The sequence below is a fragment of the Halichoerus grypus genome, chromosome 2, assembly GCF_964656455.1.
Source record: "Halichoerus grypus chromosome 2, mHalGry1.hap1.1, whole genome shotgun sequence".
NCBI lineage: Eukaryota > Metazoa > Chordata > Mammalia > Carnivora > Phocidae > Halichoerus > Halichoerus grypus.
The window spans coordinates 180,783,955-180,795,000 of record NC_135713.1 but is presented as its reverse complement, the minus strand read 5'-3'; the positions used below and the strand labels follow the sequence as shown (position 1 = coordinate 180,795,000).

General features: G+C 38.0%; 1 non-coding gene across 1 annotated transcript; it reads left to right on the top strand.

The window, feature by feature from the left end:
- Nucleotides 1-1,659: 1,659 nt before the first annotated feature.
- On the top strand, nucleotides 1,660-1,766 carry LOC118518010 (U6 spliceosomal RNA). Its single transcript, XR_004908411.1, has one exon. It is a non-coding gene; the product is annotated as a U6 spliceosomal RNA (small nuclear RNA).
- Nucleotides 1,767-11,046: the final 9,280 nt, after the last annotated feature.

Below are 11,046 nucleotides of genomic sequence, written 5' to 3'. Positions count from 1 at the left end.
CTTTTTCTTCTTTCTTGCCCAGTGAATGTCTTCTCAATCTTTCAAGACCAAAGTCAACTGTTACAATTCCTCTATATCCTTTCTTGACTTCTCCAGGCAGATTTAGTCTCTCTTGTCTGAATTCCAAAAGCCCTTCTAAAAACATGTTACAGCACTGTCACTTCCTCTGTATACTGAAGTGACCAAAGTAATACAGACTAGCACTCAGAATTTTTTTTCAGGATCCCAGGCTTCTGATGGGTACTGAAATTCTTACTGTTAATCACCAGTAGAATGCAAGCTTAAGAGAACCTAGAGTTAGTTTGTGTAAAGGGTTGAGATATTTTCTGCAAGAGTGTACCAGGAATTGCAAGCCCCAACCATAAAGGACAGTGTCTGTATGTGTGTGTGTGCCTATGCTCACTAAACCCAAAACCTCAGAATATATTGCCCTGGATTATATTAAGTGGTCTTTTCTCCTTGTTGAACTAGAACCCACAGAGTGTATTTTCCCAGACTTTCTCACTCAGATCATCTACTTCTGAGAACTATGAACTAAAATCAGCCTTGCCCCACCTCACTTTCCTGTTTCTTGTCCCATTTCCCCCCCTTCATAACTAACCTAAGTGGCCATATCCTCCATAAGTTCCAAAATATAAGAACAGTTTCACTTTTATCCCAACCTTCTGGCTAACAGTGTATAAGGACTTCATTTTTGCTGTTCCACTTGGTTAGAATTTATTTGACAACACTTTGACATCTGTTTAATTCAGGGTCTGGTACCTGTTAGGAGTACGTACTAAATGTGTATTTGTTGAATGAATGAACATATTATTTTTGTAAAAGGTTAGTGTTAGGTCAAGAAGTGAAGATGTAGGTAAATAAGCCCTAGATGTAAGTTTAATATGACCTAGATTCTCGGCCAAAGAGAATCTTAGAGCACACCAAATGGGGTTAAGTCTTACGGAAACATACCAGAAAGACAGCAAACAAGCCTAGAAAGGATTCTAGGATAGCTCTGTGCTTGCACAGTAGTTATTCTATGTGTTGTTTACTGCCCTTCCATTATCTCTGACTATTCAGTAAAGTGTTATTAATGGTTACAATTTGGTCTCAGAGACATAGAAAATTAGAGAAGTTCTGTGCTCATCTGTGGGAAAAGTGATGCAGAAAAGAACAGTTTCCTGGTCCTTGAGTAGTGCTCCCTCTTCTTATAGTACAGAAGAGTGAAGGAGGGTAGTAGATGTCACTAGCAGAGGGCAGCTGCATGAGGAGGAGGAGGAGAGATTGAGCACACCAAAGAAAAGTTATCTTGTACCATCATAATTAGCATATGAAAAAGAACTATGGTCTTATATCTTAGCCACAAGTACATAGAGGCCTGGGATATTGGGGCTCACATATTTTCTTTTCTATTTTCACTATTTTACTACTTATTATTCTACTTTTACTCCAAGGAAAAGATTATGCCATTTTTATCTTGGTACTCCGAAGCATATTTTTATGGAGGCAACATAGATTGGACACTTACCACAAATCATTCATTCATTCACTCACTCAGTCACATATTTGATACATGTTTACTAAACATTTAACATGTGCGGTGCTCATAAAACAGGCAAATATGGTAAAGACAAGGTGTATGAAAAGTGTTCATTCTTTTAAGAATGGGGAATATTGGTGTTCTCTTTGGCAGCACATATACGAATATCAAAACAATATAAAGAAGATTAGCGTGGCCCCTGTCCAAGGATGACACACAAATTCACGAAGTGTTCCATATTTTTGTGGGGGATAGAGGCCCCAAGTTATGGAATGAATACATCACAGGAATAAAAAGCACAGCATAGAGAATAGAGTCAATGGTTTTGTAATAACATTACATGGTGACAGATGGTAGTTAAGGTGTGGTGAGCATAGCATAATATATAAATGTATAGAGATGTTGAATCACTCTGTTGTACACCTAGAAGTAATGTAACATTGTGTGTCAACTATACTCAAAAAACTAAAAAAAAAAAAAAAAGAATGGAGAATAATGGGGAAATGGCTAGTGGAAAGGGATGTTTCTAGGCTTAAGTAAGACATTCCTGGGGCTTCCATACAGCGTCTCCTTTTTCAGAGAACAGGATGCATGCCTAGGGGTGGGCCAGAGAAGGTCTTGTTAGAACATTGCTATGGCCAGCCAAGGTCACACACTGGAACCTAGAAGGCCAGAGTCTAAAAAATGTAGAAAAGTCTTGAGGGATGAGTCTGGGGAATAGTCACTCTTCGGGGTAGAAAGTCAAAACCAGAAAAATCAAAGTGAATGGTAAGTCAGAGGGTAGGGGTGGTACTAAGCATGGATCTAGGGATCCCAGCCCAAAGCATCAGGTGGACCAGAAGAGATGAGTTATGAGCTGGGTTTAAAGGCTGACTACAGTTTAATAAGGCAAATCCTAGCTCTTCCTGGGAAGGGCATTAAGGCTTACCGTAGAGGCTGGAAGCAAAAGGGGACAAAAAAAAAGAATAGAAGGAGTCGATGAAAAGCTGAAATGACCATCAGTAATCTATAAGAATAATTCAGTCTGTTTTCATTTCTGTATTAGGAGTTTCAAGAAAGACCCATATCAATGGGGTTTTAGGGGCATAAGCTGTTTGTAAATTTTAAAATGGAGAAATTTACATGCGTAAGTCAGAGCTAAGAAAATTATAAGAATTTTGCCCAAATAAGAGTAACAGCTAATCTCCAGAAAATAAATCTTAGAGTAAAAATATGGGTAATATCTTCATCCAATCAATATGCATAGCAGAGATTCCCTTCAAATAACCAAAGCCCTATGAGGACAGAGAAACCTTACATGTCCAAGAGAGTGGAAACAGGAGAAATTGGTTCTCCCCTGGAAATATAGGATGGGAAAATGGGTCACTGACTTATGACTGAAGTGTTGGCATGACTGTTGTTGGCATAAGTATTAACATTCACTCCTGCCAACTCTAAATACTGACCTAAAGGCATTTTGTCTTATAATTTCTTGTTGCATAAATTTTTATTTATGCTTTTATCTCACCCACTAGAATAGTGATTTTCAATCCTAGTGTACATTAAATAATTTTTCTTTTGCTTTTTTAAATAGATATTCCAGGGCTCTGCCTACAAAAATTCCAATTTAATTGGTGTGGGTTGGACTCTGGTCACTAATATGTTTTTTAAAGATTTTATTTATTTGACAGAGAGAGAGCATGAGAGCACAAGCAGGGAGAAGGGCAGAGGGAGAGGGAGAAGCAGACACCCCGCTGAGCAGGGAGCCTGACGTGGGACTCGATCCCAGGACCCTGAGATCACAACCTGAGCCAAAGGCAGACCATTAGCCAACTGAGCCACCTGGTCACTAGTATTTTTAAAACTTTCCTAGGTAATTATAATGTGTATTCAGAGTTAAAATTTCCACAGCTCATTAAAATATCATTAACTGCTAAACAGAGTTCCCAATGGATTGTTTTGGGCTGCTAGAAAAATCTAAATCTAAAATTGAGGATCACTGCTTGTTAAAGATTATTTTAGAATGAAAGTAAAGATTTTCTAAAATGTCTTAAAATATCCACAATAAGAGGCTTCTGAGTCAAGATATCTGAGAATAATCATTACCTCCCTTCCTCCTCAAAATCCAAAAGAAATAATCCAGAAGAATAATCCAAACTCCAAAAATTCCAAAAGAAAAAAATTTTAACATTGCAGTACTAGGAAATTGAGGAAATTCCTGTCCACATGCCAAAATTATAAGGAATTTACAGAAAATGAAATGATATGATGAAGAAACTAAGACCCAATGCATGCCTGACATGTGACAGATGAAAAGGCAAGTTTTCCACTCACCAAATCCTGGAATAGCAAAAGATAAGAGGCAGCAGGAAAGAGAAGCAAGAGCCAAAAGTGGGGAATTTAGCAAGAAATTAATTAAAGGACTGGAAAACAGCTCCTCTGACCTTGGCTCTCTGAGCATCTGGGAATATGCGATGCTAAGAGAAAAATAGAGCAGTATGAACAAAGTGCTGGAAATTTAATGAGAATAACTTCTTTAAAATATAAAGAGAATGTATGAAATATACATGAACAGTTTAAGAATAACTATAGGTGAATACTCAGGTAAGCAGCACCCTAATTAAGAACAAACATTGCTAATTCCTTAGAATTCCTCTCCTAAAGGGGAACCCTCCTACACTGTTGGTGGGAATGCAAGCTGGTGCAGCCATTCTGGAAAACAGTATGGAGGTTCCTCAAAAAGTTGAAAATAGAGCTACCATATGATCCAGCAATTGCACTCCTGGGTATTTACCCCAAAGATACAAAAGTAGGGATCCGAAAGGGTACGTGCACCCCGATGTTTATAGCAGCAATGTCCACAATAGCCAAACTGTGGAAAGAGCCAAGATGTCCTTCGACAGATGAATGGATAAAGAAGAGGTGGTATATATAGACAATGGAATATTATGCAGCCATCAAAAGGAATGAGATCTTGCCATTTGCAACGACATGGATGGAACTGGAGGGTATTATGCTGAGCGAAATAAGTCAAACAGAGAAAGACATGTATCATATGACCTCACTGATATGAGGAATTCTTAATCTCAGGAAACAAACTGAGGGTTGCTGGAGTGGGGGGTGGGGTGGGAGGGATGGGGTGGCTCGGTGATAGACACTGAGGAAGGTATGTGCTATGGTGAGTGCTGTGAATTGTGCAAGACTGTTGAATCTCAGATCTGTACCTCTGAAACAAATGATGCAATATATGTTAAGAAAAAAAAAAAAGAAGAAGATAGCAGGAGGGGAAGAATGAAGGGGGGGAAATCGGAGGGGGAGATGAACCATGAGAGATGATGGACTCTGAAAAACAAACTGAGGGTTCTAGAGGGGAGGGGGGTGGGAGGATGGGTTAGCCTGGTGATGGGTATTGAGGAGGGCACGTTCTGCATGGAGCACTGGGTGTTATGCACAAACAATGAATCATGGAACACTACATCTAAAACTAATGATGTAATGTATGGGGATTAACATAACAATAAAAAATTTAAAAAATATAAAAAAAAAAAAAAAAAAAAGAATTCCTCTCCTGCTAACATCTCATTGTCTCCCCACTAAGAGTAACTAATAAATTGATGGATATAATTTATTTCCTTACTTTATAGAAAATATTTTACCACCTATGATTACAACTGCAAGCAATATATTATTGGTTCTGCTTCTTTTTGAACTTGGTATATATGGAATCATATTGTATACGATTCTTCTGTAACTTCTTTCACTCAACAATGTATTTGCAGGTTTCAATTCTGTTGATGTCTGTGTGTCCCTGTGACTTGTTCCTTTTCACTGAGATAATAGTCCACTCTATAGACTTGTCAGTACTTTTTAGCCAATAACTACTGAAGAACATTTGGATTGCTTTCATTTTTAAATTTGTTTTATGAACAGTGCTATTAACATTTTTGTAATAACATCTATGCACATGTGTAACATTTTGTTATATTCCCAAAAGTGACATATTCATATATTAAACTTTCGTAGGCCATGCCAAACTATTTTCAAAGTACTTGGACCAATTTATACTCCCTCCAGAAGTATATGAGGATCTCTGTTGTTATACATTCTTGCCATCATCCAGATTATCAAAGTCTTAAATTTTAATCTGTGTATATGTAAAATTATCTCATTGTGGCTTAAGTTAGAATTTGATCAAAAAAAGAAGCAAAGCATCTTTTTCAGTTTATTAGTCATTTGGATTTCCTTCTTTGTGAATTTCCTGCTCAAACTTTTATCAGTAATTTTTCTATTAGGGTTGTCTATGTTTTTCTCTTATTGATTTATGACATTTCATTAAATAATTCTAAAAATATTTACTGGGCACATTCTGTGTGCCAGGCCCTGTTCTAGAGACTCACAACACACCAGTGGAAAATACACACACACACACACACACACACACACACACACACACACACACCCCAAACAAAATATTCTGTGCCCTCAGAGACCTAAGCATTTTGGTGTTGATAGCAGTGAAAGAGGAAAAACAGGCTAAATAAAAATTTGTATGTATAAAATAACAAATTCTATTAGTAAAAACTTAAAAAAATACCCATTTAAGCAGGGTAAGGAGAAGAGGATTGTGGGTGTTTCGTGACAATGAAACAGATTACAGCTTCGATTATTTTAAGAATAAGCCTTATGGAAATGAGGGACATAGTATTAGTGGAGTTGAAACCTTCGTCATCTTGTGATGAACAGAGATCCCTTCCTGACCTGTACTGGACATGTAACACAAGCAAAACATTTTGTTGTGTAAAGCTCTTGAAATCTATAGATGGTTCTTTACTACAGTATCACTGATCCATTCTGCCTGACACAGATAAATTATGAGAAACAAACAAAAAAGCTATTTAGATAATCTTGGAGAGTGGAATCCTTACACAAAACAAAACCCTGAGAAACTACAAAGAGAACAAATTTCATTACATAAAAATTAAAGTCTCTACAGAAAAGACACTCTGAAAAATACAGAGAGTATACCACACATTGATAACAAAATTGCTGATACATGCAAAGAATAAATATACATAAAATGAAGATTTCCTATAGACCAATAACAAAATAGGACAACTCTAAAAACATGGACAAAGGTTATTCACATAGAAGATCTGTATTTAATTATACAGAATAATGTTCACTACACACACACACACACACACACACACACACAAATACAAAACAATCCCCCAAATTCGTTTTGGTTTTACGTTGTCTTTCCATAATGTAATGTTGGATAAAGTGACGTGCTTCCATATAGTACTGCTCAATAGAGCATACATGTTTGGGAGGTATTGTTTCCAAGTTTTTGAACCATGAAATTGATCTTTGGTCCTCATGGAGGGTTGTACTAAAGACATAATGAGGGGTGCCTGGGTGGCTCAGTAGGTTGGGCCTCTGCCTTTGGCTCAGGTCATGATCCCGGGGTCCTGGGATCAAGCCCCGCATTGGCTTCCCTGCTCAGCAGGGAAGCTTCCTTCTCCCTTCCCTCTGCCTGCTCCCCCCCTTGCTTGTGCTCTCTCTGTCAAATAAATAAATAAAATCTTAAAAAAAAAAAAAAAAGACACAATGAGGAGAAATGAGGAAGACACGTCAAAATAACAAGCTCCAGGTTTGTTGCCTTTTCCCCTCCAGAGGATTTGCCCAGATAATTTATAAAGAATAATAATTTATCTCTTTACCTTTGTTGCCACGTCCTTCTGTCACTTTTGAGATGGCTAACTAATAATAACACTTTTTGAAAGCATAATCACACAACAGAATTGCAGTTATATTCATGCTGGTGAAATGTGTTAATATTTTCTGTTTTAAAACGCAGTGCTATTTTGGCCCTTCGGATAAGCCAGCTGACGTTTCTTTAAAAGCTCAGCTAAATACACACCATCCTGTGAAATATCACTTCTGCTAGAGAGTAGACATTTGGAACCTCAGGGACAGTTAAGCAGCTGGGGTGTGAGAATAGGCTGCTGTTTAAATGATTCTGTGACTGATTCTGAGCTCAATGGAGTTATTATGCCAAGCATTATGCTTGTCTCACTTTGATCTCATAGTGGATAATTCTGAGACTGAATACTGGCAATAAACCTCCTTGACAGCATGAAAGCAACTCAGTATACAGTCTCAAGAGTACCAGTTCTGGAGACAGACTGCTCGAGTTTGAATCCTATGTTCACCAGTTTCGTGCTGGGAGGCCACAGACAAGTTACTCCGTCTGTCTGAGCCCAGTTTCATCATCGGAAAAAATGGTGCATTCCACACAGGCTTATTGTAAAGACTAAACAGAATAGTGCATGGGAAGCACCTGAGAAAAAAGCAGTAGAGCAATGTTGACCATTCACTTGTTTATACTGATTGTGCACAAGAAGCAGCACTGAGAGATGCCGAATCCTAATGGACCTGAGAAGGTGTATAGTGGATTTTATGGGAGTGATTAGATGAGATCCATATAAATTGTTTAGAACAGTACCTGGCACATAATACTTGATTAATAACCTTAGGTCTCATGTTTATTTTTGGCACTATGAAAAGATTGTGCATATTTGGAATGTAGACATGTCTTAATTCCTGTGTAGATTCAGAACAGACATTGATTTATTTTACCTTATTTATTTATTCATTTACGTTTAAGTAGGCTCTATGCCCAGCATGGAGCCCAACTCAGAGCTCAAACGAATGACCCTGAGATCAAGACCTGAGCTGAGATCAAGAGTCCAACGCTTAACCGACTGAGCCACCCAGGTGCCCAACATTGATTTATTTTAAATCTCTTTATTATTCATTGATAACAAAGCATTAGAGTGGGGATTCAGAAATCACTTGTCAAGAGGTGATAAGGAATAAATAGCTCTTTCATTTCATTTATGAGGGTTCTCTTTTAAATCTATGCTCTACACAATCAGACTACATTACTCCCTATTTCCCACATAGCAGAATGGGTGATGATTATAACATTCCCTAGTCCTTCATATTATGCCTTATTCCACATTATTAATTCTTTTCTTTTCTTTTTTTTTCCAATTAGGCATTGAGCTCCTTCAGATGAATTATAAGTTATCCCTCTGGATTCAAAGGAAGTTTCCTTGTTGCCTAAGGCCTGGGTGTTCCAACTTCTCAGATAACTGGTGGTTAATCTTTTCATCATCCCTCTGTAGAGAGTGATAAGTTTTTAGAGTTGCAAATAAATTTAGCATCTTCTCAGCAATTCATTTTGCATTTTTTAAGAAACCACAGTGACTGAATAAAAAATCCTCAAGGACACCACTTCATTTTATGCCTAGTGGCAAATATTACTTGATTATGCTGGCAGTTAGGAATAGTTCAGCTTTAACTTAACTGTGCTGCAAAATGGCTTGTAGGCCACTATTTACAGGACACCAAAAGCCTGGTGACAGGGGAACATCTTAGCTGGCCATCTGGATTATCACTAAATGCCAATCACCCAGGAATGCACAAAGTTGAATGGGTGCATGAATTTTCACTTTTTTTTTTCCCAGTTTTTATATTTTCTCCACATTTTGTCCCTTTCACTGTTCTAACTTTTGGTCTGATTCATCTATGATAACAACCATTGGGTATACTGAATTTTCTTTTTTCCAGAAGGACAGCATCTTTTACTGTTCTCCCAGAGTTTCATCCTCCTTTCTCCATAGGATTTATGTTAGTTGAGGATCTAAGCAATTGATAAACTGTATATACACCTTACCACATATAATTGATGTTGGCATGCATTCAGAGCTCTTTGAGTTTAGGGTGTAAATGTGGCTGCCTGATAAATAAACTGTATTCAAAGCTCTGCACGCTCAGTAAATTTCCCAAATTAATTACATCTCTGGTGCTTTCAATTTTGATTGAAGAGAGAGAGATGATAACATATTTGGTCCTTGTGGCTACCGTGAATTTAGATCCCTTATCATCACATCTAGTTGTGTGACCAAAGGAGATACCAATATCAGAGAAAGTGCCTTGGAAATTATCAAGGTATTTATAATTGTGAAGTACAGGGATGTACAATAGTATTTATTATGTTAACAAGGATAGCATCAGGAGCTGAATGCAAAGAAGAGACTTAAAAGCTTATAAGAACTTCACTGAGGGGTGCCTGGGTGGCTCTGTTGGTTGGGCGTCTGACTCTTGATCTCAGCTCAGGTGTTGATCTCAAGGTCTTGAGTTCAAGGCCCACACTGGCCTCCACCCTGGGCATGGAGCCTACTTAAAAAACAAAAACAAAAACCTCAATGACAGGAACCATGCCATTGTATTATTCTGTGCTCCATATATGGGCTGAAATGAGGTCTGTCTCATGAATATTTGCTATATGAGAGAAAAAATTAAACTATCAAATTAATCTTTAAATTTCAGGGCTTATCAAAATGTCCATCGACAGATGAATGGATAAAGAAGAGGTGGTATATATATACAATGGAATATTATGCAGCCATCAAAAGGAATGAGCTCTTGCCATCTGCAATGACGTGGATGGAATTGGAGGGTGTTATGCTGAGTGAAATAAGTCAGTCAGAGAAAGACATGTATCATATGACCTCACTGATATGAGGAATTCTTAATCTCAGGAAACAAACTGAGGGTTGCTGGAGTGGGGGGTGGGGTGGGAGGGATGGGGTGGCTCGGTGATAGACACTGAGGAAGGTATGTGCTATGGTGAGTGCTGTGAATTGTGCAAGACTGTTGAATCTCAGATCTGTACCTCTGAAACAAATGATGCAATATATGTTAAGAAAAAAAAAAAAGAAGAAGATAGCAGGAGGGGAAGAATGAAGGGGGGGAAATCGGAGGGGGAGATGAACCATGAGAGATGATGGACTCTGAAAAACAAACTGAGGGTTCTAGAGGGGAGGGGGGTGGGAGGATGGGTTAGCCTGGTGATGGGTATTAAAGAGGGCACGTTCTGCATGGAGCACTGGGTGTTATGCACAAACAATGAATCATGGAACACTACATCAAAAACTAATGATGTAACGTATGGTGATTAACATAACAAAAAATTAAAATAAAAAAATAAAAAGTAAATTTCAGGGCTTATCGCAATATTCTAATGGCTTCACTCTCTTGTACGAAGTGATTGTTCTCAACCTGCTAAAAATCCATCAATACTTATTTCCTTAAGGGCTTACTATGCACCATGCAGTTGGCTGGGACCATGAGAAACACGAAGTAATCATTCAAAATAAAGGAGAGGGCGCTCTGATTCAGAGCAGTGTAATTCAGCCTCTCTTGTCCCCTTCACCCATAGCCCATTCTAGTGAGTAAATTTTATCAGCACAAGGAAGCAGAAAATGTTAGAAAATTGCAAAAATTTAGTGGAAATAAAACAGAAATTGAAAGGAAGGTTTCCCAACCTCCAAGTCCTTGGATACAGAGAATTGACCTAGTGAGTGTGTGAAAAAGGGAACCCAGGAGAAAGCCAGAAGCATAACCAAAGTCAGAGTGACACCATATATCTGTATCTATCTATATACACAAACATATACATGCATATCTGAAGG